The following is a 26,777-nucleotide window of genomic DNA, read 5'->3' on the forward strand; positions in this document are numbered from 1 at the left end:
AAATTTCTTTTTCAGATTACTTATTATTAATGTATAGAAGAACAACTAATTTTTTCATGTTGATTTTGTGTTCCCCTAGTCTGCAGAATTTATTAGTTCTAACAGTTTTTTTTGTGGAATTTTTAGGGGTTTCAACGTATAAGATATTATTTGTAAACAAATATAATATTACTTCTTCCTTTCCAATTTGGATGCTATTTCTTTCTTTATCTTGCCTAATTGCTTTGGCTAGAACTTCTAATATCATGTTGAATAGAAGTGGTGAAAGTGGGCATTCTTGCCTTTTTCCTGATCTTAGAGGAAAAGCTTTCAGTCTTTCACCCTTGAATACGATGTTCTCTGTGTATTTCTATATCTGGCTTTTATTATGTTGAAGCAGCTTCCTTTTACTCTGAGAGTTTTCTAGTGTTTTTAACATGAAAACATGTTTAGTTTTGTCAAGTCTTTTTCTGCATCCATTGAGATGATCATGTGTTTTTTTCCTCCTTCTGTTAATGTGGTTTATTAAATTGATTCATTTTCATGTATTGAAACATCCTTGTATTCCAGAAATAAATCCCACTTAAAAATGATGTATAATCCTTTTAATATGCTGCTGAATCTGGTTAGTTATTATTTTATTGAGGATTTTTGTATCAATATTCATCAAAGATACTGACTTGTAGTTTTCTTTTCTCTTAGTGTCTTTGGTTTTCATATCAGGGTAGTGCTAACCCCCTAGGATGACTTTAGACGTATTCTCTCCTCTTCAACTTTTTGAAAGAGTTTGAAAAGAATTGGTGGTAGTTAATTAAAAAAAGGCTTTGGGCCCACAAATAAATTCAGCATAAAATAAATACAAATAAATATTTTTTTTAAATGTGAAAAAGACTTTTTCTTAAAAAAAATTAAAAATTAAACAAGTACATTCCTTACCACTTTATTTCTAAAAGGGTTTTTTAACCTAATAGTAAGCAGAAACAAATCGTTAAAATTAAAATGACTCAAGTCTTAATTTTCTTCATTGCAAATTTTCTGACAGAAGTATATGGTGCCATCATGTATGACATCTTTTATGAAAAAATGGTCATTTTTTATAGTATTTGAGAATATTATGAATTTCCCCAGTGGCCTTTGACAATACTCTGATATGCAAAGTTATCTTTTCAACATTTATGTCTTATTATTGTCCTTGCCAAATTAACAAACTCTGTCAGGTGCTAATTAATCAACTCTTTTTCATATGATTCAGGTTCTCCACCACGAACTTCCCTAACCATCAGGATATTCTACAACTTCTGCAAGAGTAACAATTTTACCTTACACTGTATTTATCTCATGTGGTTTAAAACATCCAGAAATCATTGATAAACTGACCCTGCCCAAACTAAAGCATGGTGAGTTATAAAAGATGGTCGCTGTTAAGTGGGGAGGGATTGCAGGTTGAACTTAATTTTATAAGTGGTCAATTTATTACAGTATATTGTTTTATTATCTATTTCACTTCATTTTTTTAAAAAAGTGATATTTGAGGGCATTTAGATAATAAAAAGTTGAGAAGATAAGGAACTGATATACTCTGTAAGCTTGAGATGTTTTCAAGCATAAGATACAATAAGAACTAAAACTAAGAAATGGCAGAGGAAATAGAGATAAGAGGATGAAAATACAAAACTGAATCTATAATAATATCTCAATGGCTAGCACTGTGGTGCCAAGAAGGTGGTGAAGTCAAAGAATTCATAAAGATGATAATAGACTGCAAAGAAAAAAGACTGAAATTTTTGTAGAGAGAATTTTTACAGATATATTACAGATAGAGAACAGGGAAGAGAAGTTGGAGTGAGAGACTATCTTCTTCTTCAATTACTTCTACTGTAGAGAACAAAAAACTAATTTGCTGAAATCTTTATTCCCTTCTATGACCTTGTGGAAGATCAAGATTTGGCCACCCTGAAATCTATCTCTTTACCTTGGTTGTTTTCTCTGAGGGCATTTGACCTCCCCCACTAACTGCCTAAAGAATTTAAAACAAAACATCTGTTTCAGGAAGGAGTTATTATCATGATGGCTGTAAATATAATGTACAATAGATGTTACAATAGAAAAGGCACCAACAAGCCCATCTTATCAGAATTTCTGTCTCTGGCAATATTCTTTGGATGGCCCTGCAAGGAGTTGCCAGACAGACATTTACATTTATAAGGGAAATCTCCATTTGTAAAGGTATCTGCCTCTCTGAAGTGGGAAGAGGGGGAATGACCTCATTTCTAGAAACTTATCAATGTAAAAGGTGAGGCCTTAAATCTGCATAATAACCTCACTCTTGTTTACTGTGCTTTAGTGGTAATCTCCTGTAACTGACTCCCCCCACCCCCAACATCCTCCTTTGTCATCGGCTGAACATGATATTTAAGACGAGAATTCTGCTATTGTGTTGAGAAACGCAGTGTCCCTGCTTTCTCCCATGCATACATGTTATTAAACTTGGTATTATTTTCTCCTTCTAACCTGTCTTGTTAATTATTTGGCCAGACATAAGAACCTTAAGGAAAAGGGGACAGGGAGATTCTCCCTCTCTCCCGACAACCCTATCTTTACCTGCAAAATCTCAGCCCTGAATGAATGTCACATTCCTCCTTTTGCATCCCCGGGGAACAGGGCAAATAAGCTCATCTGAAACCTCAACTGCCCAGCCTGTGAAATAAGGCTGGCCATCCATTCTCACAGAGGAGCCAACTGGAGGTAGGATTTTTGGTTCTGAATTCAGCTAAACATCTTCAAAGAATTGTATCTAGCCTTCCTTATCCAGGGCTATCAGTGAAGGGCTGGCTGGCTTTTAGAGAAGACCAATTCACAGTCAGCTGAGACATTTTCTGTTGAGCTCTCTAGAGAAGGCTGTGGGGCTTGTCTGTAAGAGTTTATATCTATATGGGTTATATATTTTTATTTTATTCAGAGATTTATGAAAAAATTTACATGGCAAGTATTACTTATTATCAAGAAAAATGGTTGTCTATTCTCTGGTCATTTAAGCAAAATCCTCCTCTCAGGGTCCACCCATAGACAAAGCCCAGATTTAATCTCCAAGAGTCTTCCAGGCATTCTGTGGTCAGTGGGAAGCTCTCAAGTTGGCAGCCTGTTCTCTTGTGTCCTTTGCTGGTACTTAATCTTCCATCTCTTCAAGGTACAACTAGACAGAGGCTCAAAGGACTTGACATTGGAGAAATGTACATTACATTCTCTTTCGACTTCTACTCTTTTCCAAAAGACTCTCAGCATTTCCAGTAATTGTGCAGCAGTTTACCCAACACTAAGATTCTCACTATAAAAATTAAAATAAATTAATTTTGAAAAGGAAAAAAGTGATCTTTGCAATTTTGTACAGAATCCATATAATGGGTGCATCCTTATAAATGGAGGAAAAATAGCAAATTTAACTATTTTGATTAATTAACACTGTAAGTAATATACTTTATATATTACTAATTTTGAGATTATTTGTATTTAAAAATACTGTTTCAAACCCCTAAATCATTGTAAGTGGTAGAGTCTGCCATCTGCTTTGGCTGAACAGTTATATACAACAAGTCAGCCAAAATTCCTCCATTCATGTATAATGCTATATGTGGGTGGTAATGGTTAGTTCTTATACATTGTTTGAACACGTGCATATCACAAAATACAAGTGGCCATTAAAAATTAAAATGTTCACCAAATACAAGATTATCTGATTCCCAGAAAAAGAAAACATTACTGTAACATTAAGGCTAAAACTATCAAAAAGGAAACCAAGATACACTCAAGTAAAGCTTTTGCTGAAAAGTTAATTGGCTCATCTTTGAAACTTTGTCATGTTTATTATGTAAGCAAGATACTTTCAGAGCCTAGAATATAGGGAGTGCTTATTGGTAAGTTAACATTGTGATCATTTATTTTGTAAATGTTAATATGAGAGATGTAATTCATTTTCTACTATATTCAGATTTTCAAGTTCTGCAAAATCTAAGGCCACATTACTGGCAAGTTGGGATACCTCTAGACATCTGAAAAATATGAGTCCTACACAGAAGCTTATACATTCTCTATTCATCAGGTTCTAAATTCTAAAACATTCTAAGGTTTTGGAACAAACCAATGGCATTCCAAATTTACAGTAAGGTTGCACGTGCAATACATGATCCTATAGGAAGAGACATCCAGATTTTAAATAAAGGAGATTGTGCGCAAAAATAAAATATATTTTCACATCTGAAAGGAGATTTCAAGAAAGAAGGGACTCTCAGAACATGTAGTAAGTGGTAAATAAGTTACCAAAGGGTCTCTAAAAGAGAACATATTGTGGAAAAAAGAGCTTAAACGCAGAGAGCTAAAATGGCATCTCTGGAATCCTTACGGTGAAACAGACCCTGAACTACTTTTGCCTAAAATTTAAAATGCATCTTATCCTCTAAACAAATACCACGTCCCTGCCATGCAGCTTACCTGGGCATGGTGACGTGTTTGAATCATTTTCTAATTCATTGGCTCTTAAACTTGATGGACACCAGAAGCACCTGGAGGCCTTGTTGAAACCCAGATTGCCAGGCCCCATCCCAGAGTTTCCAGTTCTGCAGGTCTGCAGCAGCACCTGAGAATTTGCATTTCTACCCAGTTCCCAGGTGATGCTGATGCTGCTGGTCCACGGACCACACTTTGAGATCCACAGCCTAACTTACACCCTATATATTGTTACCAAATCCATTATTTCATCCTTTGGCTGCTACTTTTCCTTTATCACATCAGCACATTAGCCCCGAATCTCCTCACCTAGCAATGGGAATACTTGGAGAGTTTAACAGCTGGTCCTCCTTTCTGGCTCAGTTCTCCCTCTTCCTCTCAATACTACATTCTCTTGCCAGGTAATTGTTCCTTAAACATCAGTTCATCATAGATCTTCCTTTCTCAAAATCTCATGGCTCTCATGGTGAGCACAAGACATTTTAAATTCTCTACTTAGCTCATAAGGTCTGTAATAGCCTGTAGAATGTGGACACCCTGTTCCCTACCCTGCCTACTATAAAGTAGTATGTGAGGATTACATAAGATACAGTCAGTTCTCGTTATGCACAGTGTGACATTCTGTAAACTCACTGTGAACACTGAATTGGTGAATATGACCCACTGCTACTACAGGAAATGCAGGGTTAGGTTGCTGCAAGCCTTAGTTACGTTTTCTTCAATTCGTCAATACATAACCTTATTTTCTGTGTGTTTCTCTTTAAAGTCACCTTATTTAAGATATATTGTTGATATATTAACATTGAACTCAGACAAACAGCACTGTATCTCGTGTCTGAAAGAAGCTTGTTGAACACACATACTTTCTCTGTAAAGACACAGCGTCTTGCCCTGAGGAACACCAGGCAGAATTGCAGCACTACACATGGGGGACATATTAAACAGCAAAGTCACCAACACAAAGCACAAAAAGATAAGAAATGAGGTACTAAATAGACTGCAAGAAGGACACTTGTTTACAGTATGAGCTGAAACGAGGGCAGAGCGTCACCTGGTTCCCCTCAGCTGGGAACGTGCTCATCCAGTGAATCAAATTTTTCACCACTTTGTGCATATCTGCAAATGGACATGAAAGCCCTGTGAGTGTTTATTCGGAGGCTGCCAGTACATTTTAGCTAGTGGGCAAGTGTGCAAATACGGAATCCTCAAATAATGAGGATCAACAATATTATGAAAGCATCTTTTCAAAACCAGAGTATTGCTCAGATATAAGAGCAATAATGATAACGGAACAGCTAACATTTTAGTGCCTGCTATGTGCCAGGAGCTCTTCTAAGTACTTTACATAAGTTAATGCATTTAAATCTCACTAAAACCCTATGAGAAAAGAGTAATCATTAGCCGCATTTTATAGATGAGGAAACTAAGGCTCAGAGAGTAAATACTTTACACAGGTTCCCCAGTTAAAAGTGGAATAACTGGGATTGGTACCCAGACAAACTGGTCCAAAGCCCACAGCCTCAACCACTATGGTAGGAATGTGAGCGGATTTTCTACCACTCCCTGAAAAACCCCTTCTTCTCCAGTCAGTGTAGTCTCCCACATACTTATTCACTCATCAAACATTTTCTGAGTGCCCCAAAGGTGTCAGGTACTGTGTTTAGATACTGGAGGGACAAATAGAATGTCATATAATCCATAACAAATCTATAAATCAAAACTAGGGTGAGTTTATGATGAGCCAAACTTTGAGGGTCATATAGCCCAGGAGAGTCCTTTCACAAAGAAATGGAGCACTCCAAAGAAGTGGGGTGTACAGAGTGGTTATATACCATCAAAGAGCATGTATTACATGTGATTGCTATGTCCCTTTTACAGTAGTCATGACGACCTCTCGGCATGTCGATTGATGGACACAGTGGGTATCAGGTCTGCTGTCTCCATGGGCGTGGCTGTTGTCTCGAGTTGGGTCATCACAGGATGAGCGCAGCAATCAAATCCTAGCCTAGGGAGAAATGCTTATCCTTAAGGAAATGCCAATGTGAGGGAAGTTGCATTTACATCTTAAGGGCGTTGCTTTTGTCTTTGGGACATGTTAATTGCTTAAAGCGGATATACAATGGATGAACAGAGGTTACAGGCCCCTTTTGGAAAAAAAAAACAAGGTCAGGTCCAGTTAGTTTTACACTAAATGGCTTCCACATATGCTGCAATATATCTTATTGCTCGCCATTTATTTATCAAGACGTAGGATAGTCTCAGCTTTAAGGAGCTCACTGTTTATGAGACATGAATAAAACAACAGTTATGGAAAAGTAGATAAGTACAGGGTCCCAGAGTGGGGACATCAAAAGGGGTCTCTGGATGGAGACCTCTCAGGAAAAGTGTCCAAGAGGAAGGAACATTTGACATGAGTTTAGATTAAGAAATAGGAATTAAGTTGATCAAAAAAGTGGGTAGGAGGACAGAAGAAACACATATAAAAATACAGATATAAAGGATGCTAAAGATTTCAGAAAATGGTATTTTTAAGGCTGGAACAAAGCGAACATGTAGGAGACAGTGGGTGATGAGGCTAAAGATGTGGACAGTAAGGCAAAGCCTGCGTGTCCAGCTCAGGAGTCTGAATGATTTCTCAGATGCTCTGAGCAGTCATTGAAGGAGTCTAAGCAGATGTCAGATTTAAGCAAATTTGGATTCTAGGAGGTAACTCTGGAGGCATTATGGAGGAAAGATTAGAAGAAATTAAGACTGGAATTAAAGGGACCTTTTGGGATACTAGGCAGCGATCCAGATAAGATAGGCCTTGGCTCAGGCATGGGGTCTGCAGGTGGAGGAAGCCAGGGAGTGCGAAGCAGTGCTGGGCTCCTGCAGGAGGAAACTGAGCTGCCTCTCAGTCACTGGAAGACTATGCCTGTCATGGCTTCCCCACCCCCATGCCCAAATGCCATGTTCTTTTCTACGTCTGTACCTTTCCCCTCTTCCTTCATCTGAAATCCTCATTCTTTCTTCCCTCCACCTGCCCAAAAGTGGTCCCTTTGAGGACTTGATCTAGTTCACCTCTCCTAAGAAGCTGTCCTTAATTACAATTTCTGGATAACATTCCCATTTTTTTAAGTTCTATAATACAACATACACTAATACCTTGGTAGAATCTAATTACATCTTGCAAACAATTTCATGTATGTGGAGGAGCTTGGAACGTTATAATTCTTTGTATTTCCCTCAATACCTACCACAAATACCTTGCATATATAGGTCAATAGATGTCCAGTAAAGTTCAATAAAGAAGCACCCTTTATTAGCTAAAAACTTTTATGAGCTCAGTTATTCCTTTAGATCAGCTGCTTGAACCATTTGTCTTTCTCCACAGGTCAACAATGTTGCCCAGAACAAATGAATTTTACACCTTCTCAAACTCAATAGAGCAAAGATGGAACTTCATTCCCCCTGCAAGCCTTACTGCCCTAGAGAAAAGCAAAAACAACGTGTGACATCTAATTCTTTCTCCACATTCTCATCTCAAATGGCAACTGTTTTCCAGATGTTAACTGGTTTTCATTCTTAAAACTGACAGAAAAGTTTCTCATTATTTCCTTTTCTTTTTTGTGTGTGTGAGGTAGATGAGCCCTGAGCTAACTTCTGATGCCAATCTTCCTCTTTTTGCTGAGGAAGATTGGCCCTGGGTTAACATCTGTGCCCATCTTCCTCTACTTTATATTGGATATTACCACATCATGGCTTGACAAGCGGTGCATCAGTGCACGCCAGGATCTGAACATGTGAACCTGGGATCGCCACAGTAGAGCGCATGCACTTAACTGCTGTGCCACAGGGCTGGCCCCTCTCTTTATTTCTAAAGCTGAAATGTCTAAATCATTCTCTGGGCTAGTTGGAGTTTCCATAAAATGAAAATATACATTCCAGAAAAATCCTTAACTTTCCAGAATAATCCTTCATATATTATGGTAACCACCTTGGCAGAATGTCACTGATTTTCAATGTCAGTGCCTCCACAAGGGTATCCTTGCATTGTCTCCCCTCCCAACCACCTCTCACTTTGCCCCTCCCCAGGATCATGGGCTCAAAGTGTTTACTGAGCACTAAGAATGATCAGAGTCTGAGGGAGACTTCAAGGATGACTAAGCCATGTTTTCTGACCCCAACCATCTCTCTCCATCTCTCCTTTAACCTCTATTTTTCTTATTCTGGTTTCTACTTTAGTTGTTTACTTGTCTTGTGAATTGATGTTTTGTGGTTTATAATTACCATGTAAATTCATATTACTTTTTGCCTTAGAGTTTAGAAAGAACTTACATTAAACAATGTTTTTTCTCAGCCCTTTGATGTGTCTAATATCTTCCAATGCAATTCAAGTGGCTTCTTGTTTTTACGTCTCCATCATTATTCCTTCAGAATTATGTTCACCCCACACTTTTGATCTGACCAATGCTCCTTTACTCTTTAAACTTTTCTATGCCGAGACTCACGTGAGGAATCCCTCAAGCACCATCAACTAGGCGACCCCACATTCCTCACATCTGTTTCCTTGATTTGTTCCTAAATAAAGATGTTTCTTTTTTGTGTGTGTGAGCAAGATCAGCACTCAGCTAACATCCATGCTAATCCTCCTCTTTTTCTTTTGTTGAGGAAGACCGGCTCTGAGCTAACATCTATTGCCAATCCTCCTCCTTTTTTTTTTCCCCAAAGCTCCAGTAGATACTTGTATGTCATAGTTGCACATCCTTCTAGGTGCTGTATGTGGGACTTGGCCTCAGCATGGCCAGAGAAGCGGTATGTCAGTGCGCACCTGGGATCCGAACCCGGGCTGCCAGTAGCTGAGCGTGCGCGCTTATGCGCTAAGCCACGAGGCTGGCCCAAAATGTTTCTGAAAATAATAATAATTTGTATAAAAAGCACTATCACAGATACCTTAAAGAGAACAAATGGAAAAGAATGTTCAATTCCTCAGATAAGTTTGCAATCAAATGAGGCATTGAGGGGACCAGGGGGCACTGATCAGAGCAGGATCCTATGAGAAGAGTTTTAAGTCAATTTCAAATGAGGTTAAAACTGGAATGAGATAGTATTTTACCAGTTAGCTGAAATCGTAAGCATTTTCCTGACCTTTGAGAGTTTATTTGCATATAAACTGTACATGTAGGATAAGAAAGTGCTGATATTGTTTAATTTCTTTTTATTATTCAGCACTTTGTAATAGATGTGGCTATTCACAATTAATAAATATCATAATGTGGAGAGACCCAACATTCAACTGCCTGATATTATCAATTCTTACACAAAGCTAGAGTTTTAAAGATCAAATTTCATTCTAGTTACCTGTCAACCAGTCCACTTATATCAGAAAGATGCTGAGTTTTAGGAAAATACTTCAAAACACAAATTTTATGTGTAATTTCAAAAGCAAAAACTTAGTTAAAAACTGGGTGGTAACCCGTTTTGCTACCATATATTAATCTTTAACATGGGAGCAAACATTATTAGAGAATATAATTGATATTTGCCTATTTGTATATTGTAGAATGTTATTTACAGTTTTAATAGTTTTTCAAGTACCAGAGAATAAAAAACAGAATTGTTTCAGTTTTATGAAATAGTTTTTTAGACATAGCAGATTTTCACAGCATATTACTTGAAAATAAAATAATCAGTTAGTGAGGTTTAAGCAACGTGGTTTTATTTTAAACTTGCTCATTCCATAGGAGCGTCAGTAAAAGCCCTCCAGGAGTAGCTGACGCTCTTTCCCTCCACATGAGCACCAGCTGCGTTTGCTTTAAGCATCAGACTCTCGGGCAGCACCATAGCCCTCAACTCCGTTTGGTTGAGAAAAGTCTTTATGAGTTGTGTGTTTTTTCTAGGGGCATGGAGCTCCCAGACTTATTAACTACAGGGAGAAAGTGAGAGTCAGAACACATTCAATAAACTCCAGTGTGCTCAAGTGAGAGGATAGGTGCCTGAACTCACATCTGAAGAAGAACTTAGAGGATGCTTTCTGACTCTGCTTCTTGCCTCTGACTAAGCAGTCCTGGACATCCCCGTTACGGCCACAGAGTAACACAGGCAGCCTTGATGGACCAGAAATCCTCCTATGTCCATCATTTGTACAGAGCAAACTGACTTAAGACCTCTCGTTTCCTGCTGCAGTGGTAATTTACAGACATACAGAACTGCCATCTAGTGACTAAGAAGAAAACAGCAAGGTGCTTTACATGGAAAATGAAATTGTGAATTTTTTCAAAAAGAACAATGAAACACTAAAGTTGGTAAAGTTGACACAAAGTTGACACAATGTGACACACGAAAGTTATAATGAAACTGAAAAACGTGTAGGTGAAGTAATCAGTTGTTCTCTATGCCTCTAAAACATGTCTTGACATCTGACTCATAAATAGTATAGTTTAAATATAATAGAATAACTTTGGATATAAACTTCTCATCTCATCTCATCCAGTGATGCTGGCAAGAACTGGTATTAAATAACCAGATGGTGAGTACCCATGTTGAAGTACAATTTTTATCACAGTGGAGAGAATAGAGGCATAAACCCAACAGACTGATGTTCAGATCTTCCCTCTTACCCTTGATCAATTTTGTAAACATGGTCTTATTTTGTTTGTGAGGAAGATCAGCCCTGTGCTAACATCTGCCAATCCTCATCTTTTTTTATGAGGAAGACTGGCCCTGGGGTAACATCCATGCCCATCTTCCTCCACTTTATACAGGACGCCACCACAGCATGCCTTGCCAAGTGGTGCATCGGCACGCGCCCAGGATCCGAACCAGTGAACCCGGGGCCGGTGCAGCGGACCACGCACACTTAACCGCTTGCACCACCGAGCAGGCCCCTAAACATGGTTTTCTTTATCAATTAAATATGAATTATAATAGTTACTTTAAAGGATTACTGTAAGAATTGCATGAGGTAATACAGTAAAGGAACCGGTGTAGAGTGATAGTTAATTCTCCTGCCCTGTCTCTCTTCTATGAAACATACACAAATCATCTAAGAAGGGAACTCATCTATACAATAAACATATGACAAAGAGTCAATGGCTCCAGAAGTAAGGGCCACCATTGTTGAGGGCTTAACCTCAACTGCTTCCAAATACTGTTAACTCTCAATTAATTTTATGTCTTCCAGACACTTCACTGGCTAGAAGGAAAGAAGGTGTGAAATTTAAATTGATGTATTTCACCCTTGAATGTCCAAGCTGTAACATCAGGTGTTTTAAATCACCTAGTTCATCAGGTTTTCTGCTTATTATTATATATTTTACCATGGTTCACAGCCCGAGAAAAATAGAAAATCATTATAATTTTGCACACATGAATATATATCTTGACTATTACAGCTGGAATCTTAATGTATAGAGCAATGTTGTACATGTTTTGTCCTTGTTGATAGTACGGAATACTTTTGTCCAGGTTTTCTTTGGCATTATCATATATACTGAAGAACTCAGTAACATATGCCCTGGAGATAAGGATTTAGAGAAATCTAACATACTATCCTAGTCATGCCTCAAAAAAAAAAAAAAAAGTTATAAAAATAATGAGAGAATATTTTGAAGGCGTTATTTTTCTTAATTATTTCCAATTTTATGTCCATTTACCTGTTTTTAATCATTCTGCATCCTATTCGCTATTAGCTAATCATCTCAAGGTAATTAAGTAACCATCAGCTGAGTCCACCATGCCTCTTCAAGTGCCCCAGCCTGATGTTGGTTTCAGCTCTGACAAAAAGTAGCTGGGAAAACCTGTTTTGTGGCACTATTCTTAAGGATATCTTTACTCTTACAATAATAGCTATATTTTTGAAAGGCACCAGTGGATTATAAAATCAAGTACTCGACCAATGTCGTATCCTCGTTTTCCCTCCAGGGGGAGCACAACTTTCATGTGTAATGCAGGGCTGCTGCTTTATTGTTTCCTTTCAAGATGTTTTATTACTTGTAAAACATGTCGATGTAAATAATCTATAATCAATCTATAAATCAAAATTGGGGCGAGTTTATTATGAACTAACTTTTGAGGACCATGGCCCTGGGCCTTCCTTCCCTAAGGAAGGAATGGCACCGAAGAAGTGGTGTGTACAGAGTGGTTATATACTGTGAAAGAGCATGTATCACATGAGATTGCAATGTCCCTTTTACAATAACCACAAGATCGCCCTGCCAGGTTGCCCTGCCAGAATAGTTATTGATGGACACAGTGGGGAGCAGGTCCACTGTCTCGATGGGCATGGCTGGTGTCAGGTCTGTTGTCTAGAGCTGGGCGGTCACAGGATGAATGCAGCAGTCAAATCCTAGCCTAGGGAGAAATGCTTATCCTTAAGGAAATGCTAAGGAGGGGGAAATTGCATCCTTATCTTAAAGCAATTTACTCTTCTCTTTGGGACATGGCACAGCAGATACACAATGCAGGCGACAGGCCCTTCTGGAAAAACAAACCCAGGCCGAATTAGTTTTACCCCAAACGGCTTCCTCATATGCTCCAATATATCCTATTGCTTGCCATTTATTTATCATTTTCCCCTTTTTGATCTATAATATTTTGATAGAAAGCATTGATCAAAATATTGTCCGTCAGCCCCAGGGTGGTTGCTGCCTGCCCTGGGTCCATCATGTCCCTCGGTGCCAGGCTTTTATCTCATTTATTTGCCCACTTGTCCCCGTTGGAGGATTTAATTCAATATAGTGGACAAGCAAAGAGGTATATATATATTAATAGAGGAAGCATTTCATGGGTTTTGGATTTATTTCAGGTTGTTGCACAAACACTGTGTATGTGCTTTTTATGACTCCTTGTATTTACGCTAGTCACAATTATAGAACAAGTACAGTAACAATGACAATAATTTAACATCTTTGAAAAGATTATTTTAAAATGAGTTCTTATGTGTAGTCCTTATCAAAAAGGGAAGTTTGTCCAAGGTTATAAGTTCAATCGACCACCTCAGCTTTCATTACTCCAGCTTACATGACAGTCTCACAGCACTGAGTATAGAAAACAGCAATTAGTTTAAATATTATGGCTAGTACAAGAATTCCAAGAAGTAATAGAAATAGGAATTGCAATCCAGATGGAAAAAGGTAACCAATACCGGAAGGGAGCCAACCAAATAACTCAAGACTGGGTGCAGGCTCACTTAGGGCATTCACCTGCTTTTTCATGGGCTTTAGCAGAGATGACACATTGGAAGACTCGTCAGGTATGAAAACACAGCATTCAGTTTGAATGATTGTACAGGTACCACCTTGGGATGTAGTTAAAATATCTAAGGCCATTCTATTTTGAAAGACAGTCTTTTTATTAAAGACATTTTAGTATTTAATAAGGCAATTCCTGCTTGACTGTCACTAAGGGCTTCTGTATGTGATGTGACATCCTTTAGTCCTAAAAAAGGAACAAATATAGCTAGCTGCTCGGTGGTCATACCAGGGGAACACTGAATGAGCCCGTCTGGCCTTAAGCAGAGGCAGGTTGGCAGCAGTTGTCACTGTGAATCCTTCCCTGCATTTAAGGGAAGATCGGGTGCAGTGTTTTAGCCATCAGGCCAGTAGTCAAGGCCTCAGATTTGTTCTATACAACCATTAAGTTATATTAGGAGCCACCCGATAAATGCCTGGACATTAAGACCAGTCTGTTACAAATCAAGCACCTTCCTTAAGTATGATAGTATTCTGAAAATCTTAACTGTAACAATTATAAAATAAGTATATAGTTTAAGCATAACAAAGGTTTAAATGAGTGGATTTAAGGTTGGGAATACAGTCCTGGTCCGGAGTCTTGGGACAGCTGTCTACAAGTGATGTTGTCTTCTTCTCATCCTGGTTTGGAGATATTCGTATTGGCCAGTTGAAGTCAGCTTTCAGAAATAGGAACTGTAACGCGCTTAGATGCAAAAGCCTCTTTTTAAAACAAGAAATGTGACTCCATGAGTCTATGTCTTTTGATTCTGTAGCGCACGAACTGGTTAAAAGTACCTGGTATGTTCCTTTCCAATAGGGCTGTAGAGTCTTTTATTTGATGACTCTTCTGATAAATAAATTTTCTAGGTTATCATCCTTAAGGTCTGGGAGGGCTCTGTAAAAAGAATCGGCTACCAACTTCTCATATGTATATATATTTTTTTAAGTGTCTCAATGAGACCTTGGCAGTAATTAAGATATTTTCTTTACGTGAAGTTGATCCGTACATTTCTTTATCTAATTGCATAGGCTGTCCAGTTATTATCTCAAAAGGAGACAGCCGATGTTTAGCAAAGGGCGTAGATCTAAGATTGAGGAGCAGTAGTGGAAGAGCTTTCAGCCATGAGATGAAATGTTCCTGAAAGCTTTGCCAATTGAGTTTTGATTGTGCCTTTAGTTCTTTCCACCAATCGTGAGGATTGGGAATGTTAAGCGCAGTGGAAATGCTGTATCATTGGCCCAATATTAAAATAGACTAATTATTTGTCCAGTGAAATGAGTTCCCTGGTCACTATGTAACTCAGCAGGAATTCCCCAAACAGGAATTATTCTCTCTAATAGTAATTTACCTACTATTAGAGCCATTACTCTTCTGCAAGGAAAGGCCTCAACCCAATGTGAGAACAGGCAGTCATTACAAGATATATTTATCCTTGAGATGGTGGCATTTGGACAAAGTCCGATTGCTATACCTCAAAGGGTCCCTTAGTAAAGGGAAAGTGGCCTTGTGATTCATGTAGTAGTGTCCCTAGATGATATTTTGGGCATATAACACAATCAGTATAGCTTTATGAGCCACTGTGGGAGAAGGTTTTTAAAAGCATTGCTCTTCCCACAAAATTATCTTTTCAGGTGCCCAATGGGTTCATTGGTGTATATGCTGGAGCAGTGGCAATTGTGCTCCAATAGGGACTATGGGTTTTTTTACTGGGTGCAAACCACATTTGTGAAGGGGTGTCAAAAACTCCCCCTTTTGACTCTTATATCTGTTTCTCTTCTTGGGTGGCAATTTCTTTCAAGCCTGTGGAAAGAAGTCTTTTATTGGGTTAGCAGAGTTAATAGGAATAAGCAGGTGTGGGAGGTCAAGATTTGGCCACCCTGAAATATATCTCTTTACCTCGATTGTTTTCTCTGACGGACCTTTGACCTCCCCCACTAACTGCCTAAAGAATTTGACATAGTAACTCTTTCCCGTAACAGATCTTCTATCTGATGGCTGTAATATAATGTAAAATAGATGTTACAATAGGAAAGACACCAACAAGCCCATCTTATCAGAAGTTCTGTCTCTCTGGCCACATTGTCTGGATGTCCCTGTGAGGAGTTGCCAGACAAACATTTATATTTATAAGGGAAATCTCCATTTGTAAAGGGATCTCTCTCTCTGTATTGGGAAGAGGGGGTATGACCTCATTTCTAGAAACTTATCAATGTGGAAGGTGAGGCCTTAAATCTGCATAATAACCTCACTCTTGTTTACAGAGCTTTAGTGGTGATCTCCTGTAACTGACACCCCCCACCCCCAACATCCTCCTCTGTCTTTACATAAAGACAGTATTTAAGATGAGAATTTCTGCTATTGTGTTGAGAAACGCGGTGTCCCTGGTTTCTCCCATGTATACATGTTATTATAGTTGGTATTATTTTCTCCTGCTAACCTGTCTTGTTATTTATTTGGCCAGCCATAAGAACCTTAAGGGAAAGGGCAGAGGGTGATTCTCCCTCTTCCCCCACACAGGCATTCTCGAGGCTGGACAGCATATCCAGCTTGGTAATATCTTGTTTATCACTTAAGTAAGACCCATCTGTAAACCAAATTAAATAGAATGCAGTCGTGGTCCTTCCTCTTGTAATGTTGGAAGCAAGATGGCAGGGTTAAAATAGTGAGTAATATTTACCTACGCAGTATAACCTAAGAAGTTTTCTCATTTACTTGACAATGCTGCCCGTGCAATTTAGCATACTTAACAAGCCTAGTTAGTTTAGTATCTCCCTCTTTATAGGAAGAGATAAAATTTTCTTGAGAATTGCCAGGGCCCTTTGAAAATTCTCAAAGAAAAAAGTTATTAGACAGACTTTATTTAGGATATGAATTTTGGGGAGATTGTCAAAAATATAGAAGGGTTTTAAACACTTAGTCAGACAAGATCAAGGAGTTGCTGCTCTTGTCGCAGTGAAATCATGCTTAGTTAACAAACAGCAGTTAAACAGTCAAAAAGAGCTTAATAGAGAGACCGCAGTCTTTTGAACATAGGAAATTACCTTAACAAAACAGATCTCTGTTATTTAGATAAACTTAACTCAAAGGTGAAGAAAAATCTTTTTACGTAATAACCTCTATCGAGAGTAGATTAAGAGTAGAATAGGGCCAGCCCCGTGGTTTAGAGGTTGAGTGAGCACGCTCCACTGCTGGCAGCCCTGGTTCGCATCCCAGGCGTGCATCGACGCACCGCTTCTCCAGCCATGCTGAGGCCACGTCCCACATACAGCAACTAGAAGGATGTGCAACTATGATGTACAAGTATCTACTGGGGCTTTGGGGGAAGATAAAAAAGAGTAGAATAAAATTATCCTTTTAAAAGGAAGACCAAATTTGAATTTTGTACCAGCTTACTTTTGATATTAAAAATCATTTACTTAATTGGATTTAGTTTAATCTTAGCCAACTTGACCATGTATAAAACTCCTCAGGGTTTCTCTTCAACAAACCTTCTATAACTTTTTGTTTACATTCAGAATTTGTGCCATGCGCTCCTTTTTTTCCTTCTAGTACTTTTCAGGGCAAATTTATCTTTCCTAACCAAACAAAAATATTTCCATTTTTCATATCTTCTTAATGAAAACACACATCTTACTCTCCTTGAATACAAACATAGTTTTCTTAATTTTTTAGTAGCTTAATCACATCTTAGAAATTTTTTTTTTTTTTTTTTTTTACATCTTAGAAATTTTTAACCCTTAGAAACCTTAATTTTTAAGTAAAAACTAAGTAAGCAATTATAAAATTTCTTTTACCATAGCATTTCGTGGCTTGACAAATTTATGTGGACACTTTTTATAATTTTGGGAAACGTTACTTTATAGTACAATCTTTTAAATAAAACACAAGAAATGTTTACCAATAGACCCAAAACACCTTTTAGTTTTTCTGTAATAAGCCAAAAGTAGATAAACCTATATTTAGCAATCAATGTCTAATATTTTCTCTTAGTTGGAAATGACCTAGATACTCAATGAATTTTTTTTTTTCTGAGGAAGATCAGCCCTGAGCTAACATCCATGCTAATCCTTCTCTTTTTGCTGAGGAAGACTGGCCCTGGGCTAATATTTGTGCCCATCTTCCTCCACTTTATATGGGACGCCGCCACAGCATGGCCTGACAAGTGGTGCATTGCTGCACACCCAGGATCTGAACCCGAGTCACCAGCAGCGGAGCGCACGCACTTAACCGCCAAGCCACGGGGCCCGACCCTCAATAATTATTTAGATTGCCTACAACACTTTATGAGACATTAGATAATATTAGCCATCATTTACTATTTTTGAGACCAGTTTTGTAATAGAAATAACATCAATTTATTTGACGAATAAAGGCTGCATATCTGCATTATATCCAATGCTGAAAACTAACAAGCTTAAATAAGATTTATTTCCCAAAGATTATTTCGTATCACGTTAACTGGAAAAACATGTGGATTTAGAAACAACTTTTGTAGGTGCTTACTTCAAGTTAGTTTAATAGACCTCTTGATTTTGACCATACCCTCCGGAGGTAAAATATCACGCACATATAACATACATGTAGAGACACACACATAAAGAACAGACAAATGCAACAAAGATTTTATAGCCGCTTTTTTAGAAAATTTATTAGTTTCTATCTGCAGAAATCTTCTTAACCATTTTTTTTTTCTTTCAGTCTTAGGCCCCCTGCTGTCTTAGCACTTGGGCAAGTCTCCTGGGTTCAGAGGCCAGGCCACCCAGCAGGGAACGGTCCAGCAAACTCAATTTCCCACTTTTCTTTTCTTTTGCTACAAAGTCTGAACAATTTCTAGGGACTGTGTAGTGGGTCAGGAGTGTACTACTTGTGAGTGTTACTCGCTAAAGAAAGGTGGTAATCACTCTCTTACATGCCTCGGTTTCTCCCGCCCGCAGTCTAGGTACTGCCGTGGGGGTTTGGAGCGCGGGTGACCAACCCTCCTGTGCACGTTCCCGGACAAACCTGTGATTAATTAACATGAATGATAGTGGAACTCCCTATAGGAAGGACTGTTACACGTCGTGGTGTTCGCCTCTGACACCCCCGATGAGATTCTCAGTTGCCTGAGAATGCCCGAAAGGCCGGGAGGAACAATGTCCCTTTTCTTCAGAGCTGAACAGATTCAGTCTCTCATTTCTCTATCAAGCAGTTTTGTTCATACTTTATAAACATAATTCTTCCCAATTTTAAGCCATATTAATAAGTCACCCTGCCCCATTCACTCCAAAAGTTCCCCCTAGGCTCCCCAGGCCTATGAAATTCCCTTTACATTCCTCTTTCCTAGGAATTCCTCCCTAGGTTCCTCTGACCTAGAGAATGTACCAGTACCCCCTTAAGACACCTAACCTTAAGCCTTGAAAACAGCTCGAATAAACTCTGGACCGTCGACTTAAAATAAAGAGGTCTAGGTTTCAGGAAAACTCACTGGGGTCACCTGAAGAATGCAGTGATCTGGAGGGCACAATGGGCCCCTATTGGTACCCAATGCCAGTTCAGTGTAGATTCCAGGTGGTCTCTGGTGGGTTTCTCTGAAATCCTGCCATGACTACACCAAGAAATGTCTACGTAAATAATCTGTAACCAATGTATAAATCAAAATTGGGGTGAATTTATTATGAGCCAACTTTTGAGGACCATGGCCCTGGGCCTTTCTTCCATTAGGAAGGAAGGGCACTGAAGAAGTGGGATGTACAGAGCGGTTATATATCGTCAAAGAGCATGTATCACATAGGATTGTACTGTCCCTTTTACAATAGCCACAAGATCACCCTGCCAGGTTGCCCTGCCAGAATAGCTATTGATGAACACAGCAGGGAGCAGGTCTGCTGTCTCGATGAGCATGGCTGGTGTCAGGTCTGTTGTCTGGAGCTGGGTGGTCACAGGATGAGTGAAGCAGTAAAATCCCAGCCTAGGGAGAAATGCTTATCCTTAAGGCAATGCCAATGAGGAGGAAGCTGCATCCTTATCTTAAGGGCATTTACTCTTCTCTTGGAGACATGGCAAAGCAGATACACAATGCAGGCGACAGACCCTTTTGGGAAAAAAAACTCAGGCCGAATTAGATTTACCCCAAATGGCTTCCTCATATGCTCCAATATATCCTATTGCTTGCCATTTATTTATCAAACTCAGGGCGTGTCTTTCAAACAGAAATCATCGATAATAGCATGAAGTAGTCACTTACCAACAGATGTCACTGTGGCAACAGAAAATTAACAAGTGGCCATCAAATATAACCATTTTCCCAAATATTGTATTTCACTGAGTTAATCAAAAAGGAATTCTTCTTTCTTATACTCACAAATCTCAACTCTGAACTTAACACTAGAGGTAGCCAATTTTCAATAAAGACATTTAACATCAAAGCCAGCCAATATATTTTGTTAAAGCAAATCCAAACTTGGGAACGCTTTGTTTTCAGTCACATGCAAATCCTCTCAAACTCAAGATAGGTTTCCGGCTTTGTGCAGATGGAGAAAAGCTTCTCTTCCTCTTTTTCTATTCAGATAGTGCAGGGAAGAGCCCAAGAGGTCTCCTGGTGGAACATCAACAGTTCTTTACATTAGAAATGCAGGCAGTGTTTCCTAGCTTCTTTTCTATAGGCCGAGCGAGACCTGTTGACCTGCCCAGAGGAGCAAACTTCTGGGCTCCAACAGTAAATAAGACTGTGTGCAGTTTACCACACCAATGAACTACAAAGATGTATCAAGAAATATTTTGAACACCCACACCTAAGCTCTCAGTTTCCCTCTGTCTAATTCCATGGCTGCCTGATCTGAATGCATTCTCCATCCCCATCCCTTTCGTGATAGTTTTTATCTCCTTGAATCACCATTTTATAACATCTAAGAGAAATTTATCAAAACACTTTCTTCAAAATAGCTAGCTGAAGTATAAGAGTTGTACAGAGTCAAGATTTTAAGATGAACGTGATGTACAGAGTAACTGTACTACCAAATAAAAAGAAAATAAATGAGAACAATAAGAGAAGGAAGAAAAAAATGATAAGGAATATATAAGGAATATAATAGAGAGTAAAAGTAAGAAAGAGAGAAAAAAGAAGAAAGAAGGTGTAGGAAAGAGAAAGAGTCAGGAGAAGCATGAGAAATGGCAAAAAGGGGCACGACCAGAGGGAAGACACCATGTTCAGAGCGAATGACGAGTCAACTGGCTTCCGAGCAGGGCTCAGGTCTAGAGTCACTGGGCTGCATTTGAGAACGCCACTCAGTTCTAACATCCACGGAATGACCACGCCTCATCCAAACTCTGACAACACTGATTACCAGTGCTGTCCTCTCCCGGGACCTGCTGGAGCTTTGGGAACTGCCTCTGTCAGCAGCTCTGGGACTGACAGAGTCCCCATTAAATATTCATCAACTAGGATTGTGATTTTTGTTTTGAATTATTTTTTTAAATTTTATTTATTTTTATTTTTCCCCCAAAGCCCCAGTATATAGTTGTATGTCATAGCTGCACATCCTTCTAGTTGCTGTATGTGGGACGTGGCCTCAGCATGGCCGGAGAAGCTTTGTGTCTGTTCACGCCTGGGATCTGTACCAGAGCCACCAGCAATGGAGCACGTGCACCTAACTGCTAAGCCACGGGGTCGGCCCACGATGGTTATTTTGAAAGACTAACCCAGAAAGAGATCTCTCAAGGGTACATTTAATCCTGCCAACTCCTTCACTCACCCATCTGAAGAATTAAGACACTAAAATTTTTTTTTTTAATTACTGTGAAGAAATTTAGGAGAAAATTTTTCTGGCAAAATTTTAAATATTCCATCTTCTTTGAAGTTACCTCACAAAATTCTGAACATAATCTAAAATTCTGGGCTCCCTACAGTTCCAAACATGTTTCAGAAATGATCTCTTTATCATCACAACGTAAGCCTATGCCTTATAAAACAAAATAAACTTGGATGAGTTTTATCTTGTAGAGAGAAGGCAGCAAGAAAAAGAGTAGGATGTGCCTTTCTACTATGAAGGAAAATAAATAAAATCATCAAAATATACAAAATATGCCTCTAAAACTGAATGAAGCAGTCTCTAAAGAATTTTACATTTTAAGTAAAAATGCACCTCTATAAAATTATACATCAGTTTGTCTGAAATCTAGTCAACTTGATAGAAGAAGAATTCATTCAGTTTCATTTAAATACCATGACTTATGATTAGCTGCATAATAAATGGCAGATATTTTTATTCTGGTATACCATGTCCTTCCACCAATGAACATGGGCTTAAACCTGTAATTTTCCTAAAAGGGTCCAACCAGATGTTCTGCTTATTTGATTATTTAATAGTATGGATCTGCTCCTCATTGCCAGTGAAGGATGTCTACACACAGGCTTTAGCTTGCATATGTAAGGGGAAATGCAGATTGAGTTTACAAAAAGAAAAATTGAAAATGGAGCATTGTCTTGAGGAGACATGGTCAATCTGTTCAAGAACATTTTCTACTTTGGTCAAGTGAGAAGCTGAGAGAGAATGCTGTCGGCCTCTTCCTTGGCCCCTTATAGAATTCTGCATTACCTCAATTGAACGTGTCCTAAAGTGTTTGAACTAAACTTGGAAATGAGTTGATGATACTGTATTTGCATCATGTCACACTGAATCTCTTTCATTAGACATCATTCAAAACACTTTTTGGGACATTAGAGGCCAGAAAAGTTTTGCTTCTCTGAGAGACTGTTGCTTTTAATCTCATGGACATGAAATAATAGAGAATTGTTCCCATTTCCCTTTCTACTTTAAACCTGAGGGATACATTTCCAACTACCTTTAAAAACTGCGGGTCCTTCCGAAACACATTTCATTGCGCTGGCTTACTTCAGCTTCATCTCATTGTTCCATCCTAAATTCCTTTCAGTTTGATCTATTTTCCTTTGTAATCCTTTTGTATACCTAGATATTTAAAAGCTGCTCAAATCTATATTGGAGAAAAGTTGGGTTACAGTTCTTTCAGACAGCATGTAAACCCAATTTTTAGGGTTTCTACACAAAAAGATTCTGCCATGTTTCTACCAGTTCTTCTTCTATATTTTTTCCTCCAAGATTTCCTGTGACAAAATTGCCTTTCTAAAAGCCAGTCTTCTGTTCATTCTCTTGGCCAGTCACATTTTCATAGAAAGATAAAGGATTGGATTTTCCAAAGATGCAACAAGAATGATCAAGTCCTGATCCACACCTAGATATGCTGCTCCTGTTCTCCAAGAATTTTAAAACTAAAGTTAATTATCTCTTTCATTTTATCTAAATCTATTGAGTAACCTTGACACTGAGCCCCTAAACTGGTCCACAGCCTGCTTCAGCAGACACAAAACTCTCTCTCAAATGCTTGCATTCATGTGCTTAGTAGGTATTTTATTTATTTTGATCTTATTCCACAAAAGAGCATCATTTATTCATTCAAATACTTAAGTACACACTATGTGCCCAAAGGTCTTGAAATGTTGGCAGTCTGCAAGGAAGACAGATATGTATGAACAGATAAACTACAATACAGAAATAATTTGAATGAAAGAGATATGAATAAACTGCCGTGGGACTTCAGGAAAAGAACCACGATGGAGGGTGGACATGGTTTGTACCATCTAAGTAAAGGAAAATGAAGATAGAGAACATAAAGAGAAAACAAGATAAATGGAAACGTGTTTTTCTTATTAATGTTTCTGCCACCAACTTTTGGAGCACACTGCTTGCTGGTGTCCTTTCTAGCCAATCTTATCCTTCAGCAGGCTTCTATAGACTTCAAAAATTCGATTGTACCAAGCTGGGCTCCTCTGTGGAGACAATGCCAAATATGTAGAGAGTCAGGAGGAGATCAGAAGATTCACAGGAATCTGCAGGCCTTCTGCAGCTCACTGGTGGGGAGGGGCACCGAGGCTTCACCTTGGCCTCTGTCTCCAAGTTCACATGAAGGATGGTCCGTACCTTCCTCCACATATGAAGGTGGAGGTAAACATCTTTCACAGACGGGATTATAGAAAAATTAAAGTGAGAGCCATGAAAGAGGCAGAGGAGGTAGCACCATGAATCTGAAGTAACTGGACATGTGAATTAGTAACCAATATAACGAAGAGCTTAGGACAAAAAAAAGAAGGCAAAAAACAAGTTCTCAATTTTCTAAGATGGAAATGCATGTCTTTCTTCTTCAAAAAAAAAGTCATTGAACTCTTTCCTTTAAAATAAAATTGAAAGGGGTCACATGTTGCAAATAACGGTTTTAACCATGATGTCACTACACAATAATGTGTAGCAATCAGTTGTTACGTGCACTGCAAATAGTTCATTACTTAATAATTATGTTATCAAAGTTTGCTATTGATATATATATTTTAGTAAATAGGAGACTGTGTGCCAAGTTGTCACTATATTATTAACAGTGTCACTCTTACAAGTGAAAACATGACTAGGAGGGAAAAGATGTTGTGACCTCAGATTGCTAGAGTCACAGCAAGAAAAGTGAAGAAAGTGCCATCAGGTCATTTGGACAAAAGGATGCTATATGGCTGTTGGGTTTATAACAGATCAACTGGAGAAAAACAAGTCATTACATTAAATTACTCTCTACTTACCTCCATCACCCTCTCCAAGGACACATATTTTAAAATGAGACAATATATTACATGAAAAATTACTTGCTCTGTCATTTTGAAAACTACATCAAATAATGAAGAAGAAACTGGGTTACAAACATCCTGTTATCAATTCCAACTACCATCTTTTACCAAACTAAAACTCTATCACTAATTAACATGCAATCTAGAGCTCCTCCAGTATACAAAATCAATAACTTAAAACGTTTCATAACTTTTTTTAAATTGTCCTAAAATTTTAGAGAATAATATAAATATATCTCTTGGAAAAGTTGAGAAAGATAAAGACACTAGGAAAGGAAATGATGAAAATATTACCATAATCAATGATGTAAAACACAAGATATGAACAACTGTTAAGAAGAATTCTCTATGAAATTGATCAATTCTACTATCTCCACACCTGGCTATTTCCTATCAGTAATTTGATGCATAAACAAACAGAACAGTGTATTTAATCGGATAAATTATTTTAGTTGTGTGCTTTTCCTTTGAAAACTTCATATGCTTTTATGTGCTTGCTTTATTTTCAGGTGGTGTCACATTAGAACACCCTCATCTCTGAAGATCTTTGCATTAAGGAACTCTACCTTTGCCCTTGATCAACTGAACTCAGAGTTATGATAAACTCAGAGACCTACATGGAACAATGTTTTCTACGTCTTATCTCCCATGAGTAGTTCATGTCAGGGAGTATAGTCCACCAAGTAAACACTAAGCAGTGTCTCAAAAGCATCGGATTCTAAAAGGAGGACATGCAGGGCTGGGTGTGGACCGCCATTCAGTGCCTTAGTGCAAAGAAGAAAGAGGTAAATGCATCCCTCTAGAGACTGGGATAAAAACAGGAGGTTAAAAGCACGAGGCTCCCTTTGTAGGTCTTTAAGCAGGGACGTGGAATAAAACTGTTGACACTGTGGATCATTGTTGGTTTTACAGGGAACTCATGAGGAAGATAAGGAGATGAAATAATCATAATTATAATAACAGCAGCAAACACTTCTACTGAACCAGGCACTGCATTCTGAATGTTGATTCTGTGCTTGAACATACATTAACTCCCATAACTCTCAAAATATCCTGACATAGTCGATGTTGTGCTTCTCATAATTTCATAGATGAAGAGACTGGGTACAGTGGCTAGAAAACTCACCCAGGTTACAAAGCTGATACATGGCAGAGCCCAAGCTCAGTGCTCTTATGTTATGCTCTTTTACTACAACTCCAAGTTAAGTCTCTAATGACTATCTTTCTCTCTATAATCCAATGGGGGAAAAATCAATATTCTTAACTCTAACACCCATACTACCATTTAGGAAAAGTTGGTGAGGAAGAGATTTATGAATAGTAATAATGCCCTTCTATTTACTCTTCACTTATAGATCAGACATCAATATTCCTGATCAGTCCACCAAGAAGAAACTGGGACTTTATGATGTCAAAAAGAAGAAAAAACAAGGAATAAAACAACCAAATTCTTTTAAACATCATTACATGAATGTGATTCTTAATTCCGTATTACAAATATAAAGTGCTTTCCTGGTTTGGGACTCAATATAAAGCCGATGTTAATCTCATGCTACCTTCCCAGCCAATAACACAAAATATTTTAAGACAACAAAAGGCAGAAAGACAAAAAACAACCCAACAGAAAAATAAATATTACATCTGAACACTTTACAATTTTTTAAAGATTACTTAAAAGTTAGATTTAGTAAAATTTGTATCTCTATCTTGCCTCTCCCAGTTATCTCTGAAGGTAAAGAAAAGGACTAAGAAATGCACAACGAAGCCAGTTAGGGAAGCGAGTCAGCGGGAAGAGGTGAGGTGGCCGCCCCTCTGCAGACGACAGACAGAAATCTCCCTTGGGAGCCGTCTCAGGCCTCACAAGATGTGGAGCTTTGACCTCGGGCAGTGGCTACAGCTGGACGCCAGCAGCAGTGCTTCTCAGACTTCAGTCTACATGATAATAACTGGACAAGTCCAGTGTCCCTTCCCCGGAATTCTAACTCAGCAGCTTTGAAGTTGGGACACGAGAATTTTCCATTTAACAAGCCTGCCAGTGATTTTCCTTGAGTTATTGGCAGATTATGACCAAAGGCATACCTTGAAGAGAAGCACAAACTCACTACCCAGTATGAACTGCACAGATACTTTGTATCACACACTCTCAGAACATTCCCTGCCCCAGGGGTCCCACCTGCTTCAGCATCTTTGGGCCTATGTTCTTCATCAGGAGGTTCCGAGGGTGGCAAAGCAGACAGGACTCACCTGGGAAACTGCCCTTCTGTGTAATTCAGTGAGGGCGTGGGCTGCCTGCAGCCCAGGTGTAAAGTGGGTCTTGCTATATTTAAAAATAAATTTCTTTTTAATTTTATTGAGGTCATATGGCTTATAACTGTGTAAATTTCAGGTGTACATTACTATATTTCAGTTCTGTATAGACTGG

The 26,777-nt window shown here is 38.5% G+C and overlaps 1 protein-coding gene and 1 long non-coding RNA gene across 5 annotated transcripts in view; both read left to right on the forward strand.

Moving 5' to 3' along the window:
• LOC131399511 (ral guanine nucleotide dissociation stimulator-like) overlaps window positions 1–26,777 on the forward strand; it is a 249,899-nt gene that overhangs the window by 159,197 nt on the left and 63,925 nt on the right. The window lies entirely within an intron of this gene.
• On the forward strand, window positions 1,860–26,102 carry LOC131399519 (uncharacterized). 2 transcript variants are annotated; one of them, XR_009217152.1, is made up of 3 exons: window positions 1,860–2,724; window positions 24,865–25,140; window positions 26,076–26,102. It is a non-coding gene; the product is annotated as an uncharacterized LOC131399519 (long non-coding RNA). The 2 variants fall into 2 exon arrangements; XR_009217151.1 differs by lacking the exon at window positions 26,076–26,102 and adding an exon at window positions 25,711–25,762.

Source organism: Diceros bicornis, chromosome 38 (genome assembly GCF_020826845.1).
Source record: "Diceros bicornis minor isolate mBicDic1 chromosome 38, mDicBic1.mat.cur, whole genome shotgun sequence".
Taxonomy (NCBI): domain Eukaryota; kingdom Metazoa; phylum Chordata; class Mammalia; order Perissodactyla; family Rhinocerotidae; genus Diceros; species Diceros bicornis.